Source organism: Anomaloglossus baeobatrachus, unplaced genomic scaffold (assembly GCF_048569485.1).
Source record: "Anomaloglossus baeobatrachus isolate aAnoBae1 unplaced genomic scaffold, aAnoBae1.hap1 Scaffold_3427, whole genome shotgun sequence".
NCBI lineage: Eukaryota > Metazoa > Chordata > Amphibia > Anura > Aromobatidae > Anomaloglossus > Anomaloglossus baeobatrachus.
Genome location: NW_027442796.1, coordinates 31,804 through 33,726, shown reverse-complemented (window position 1 = coordinate 33,726; position 1,923 = coordinate 31,804). Strand labels below are relative to the sequence as shown.

At 46.6% G+C, this 1,923-nt stretch overlaps 1 pseudogene; it reads left to right on the top strand.

Moving 5' to 3' along the window:
• The first annotated feature begins 909 nt into the window (after positions 1-909).
• On the top strand, positions 910-1,115 carry LOC142271994 (U2 spliceosomal RNA; annotated as a pseudogene).
• Positions 1,116-1,923: the final 808 nt, after the last annotated feature.

The window sequence follows — 1,923 nt, the reverse complement described above, 5'->3', positions numbered from 1 at the left end:
GAGAGGAAATGGCAGCACAGCCAGTGGAGGTGAAGCAAGGGGAGCCTGCAACTAAAGAGTTGAGAGCGTTATCACATGGTGACTGAGCCTGATTGTAACGGGAGCATAGAGGTGCCGATCCTGTCTTACCTGCGTTGGTGTAGAAGTGGGTGTCCTGTGGTGGAGTCAGCTGTGTGCAGTGGTGGCCGTGGGTTCTTTTATGTGCGACCGTAGTAATAGCTGCGCCCACTTCCTGTATGGGAGTGGAATGCAGTGAGGCTAATGGAACGCACGCCTGCGCATTTGTGTTTAACGTCGCGCATGTGCAGAACGGAGAAAAGGCTGCGCTCACTTCCTAATGAAAGGGAGTGAGACGCAGCTGGGAAGGGAAGGGAAAAGATTAGGGTTTGGGGATGATGAAAGGGCTTTCTACGGGCAAGGATGGCAAAGGGTGGCAGTGACGGAAAGTCAGGCAGCCTGTCCTGTCCTGTCCTGTCCGTCCGTCTTTTTGTATCATGAATTGGAAAGACTGCAAGGGGGAGGGGAGGTGCTTGGAGGAGGAGGAGTTATTCAGATTAATTGCAGTGGGCGGCGGCTGCAAAAAGCATCATTCTTCTTGTTTTTGCTCTGCAAAACAGCCTTTTCAAGGGTTGGCTTGGGTGACAAAATGTCTTCTGTAGGCGTGGGTTTGTCTCCCTCTCCCTAAGATGTGTCCGGTATAGGCCAGGGTGCCACTCAAGGCCGTAACCAATTCGGGTTATAGCTTCTCGGCCTTTTGGCTAAGATCAAGTGTAGTTTCGGAGGACGCTACCTTGGTCGGTACTGGAAGGTGCCTGGGATTGCACGTCTGCCGGCCTTGAGGAAGTGTGTGCGCCTTCTGGTGACACATAGCCCTCTTGTGCCTGGACGGTTCCCAGGCAACGGGAGGCGATCACCTTTGTTATTTTGAAGTCCTACTGATAAACAGAAAAAAAAAAAAATAAATCTGTTCTTATCAGTTTAATATCTGATACGTCCCCTCTCTGGGGACCATATATTAAATGGATTTTTAGAACAAGGAGATGGAAAAAATCTTGCTCTGTCCACTCCACGCATTGACCTGGTATTGCAGTACCTCCAGGACCGGTGCACCCCTTCTTAACCCAGTTTCCAAAAGCAGAACTCAATTCACCTGATTCAAATGAGCCCCATTAGTGAATTGAAAGAAAGCAAAAACTTTATATGCACCTCAATTTGGCCAATTCACTTTTCACACTTTCACCCTTTTTTTTATCTTTCACACCTTTTACTTGCTTTATTGATGCAAAAGCTGTGCCAAATAGCAAACTCATCTCCACTCAACTTGACCAACTCTGCTATGTCCCGTGCAGTATCTTATTCTCAGTCTTATCTAGATCATTTGCAATTGAATAGAATAGATCCCTTTTGGACACATTGGATTCAGCTGCTGCAGTGACTGCAGGTGTTAGAAGATGCAGACTTGGCATCAGGTGCTGTCTATCAGATTCCACTCCAATTAAAGCTTCCATTGTTTTTCGGTGTTTTCTTTGAGCAATGATGATGTCTTTAGTGATCTGTTGGCTCCCTCTCCTGGAGGAAGAGTTTGCTTGCTCTTGGACTTTCAAAAAGAGAGGTCATGATAGACATTTAGCTTCTGAGCCCAATTGGGGACAGTCATGGGTGATGAATGTTTTGCAACCTGCTGCGAAGCCTGATACCGCAATATAAGGAACGTCAAATACTAAGAATGGGCGGCCTATGAAAGAATTAGTACTTTCATTAAGCATACTTAAACGGCTAATTGGGAATAGACAAACTGTAAAAAGCCCTCTGAGAAAGCCCCTCTCTAACCTTTGTTAGTAAGCTTTTCTGTAGTCTGCCTGTTGATGTATTTTCCGTTTGAACAGTGCACAACATGAAGTGACGGAACACTGGCTTGTCACA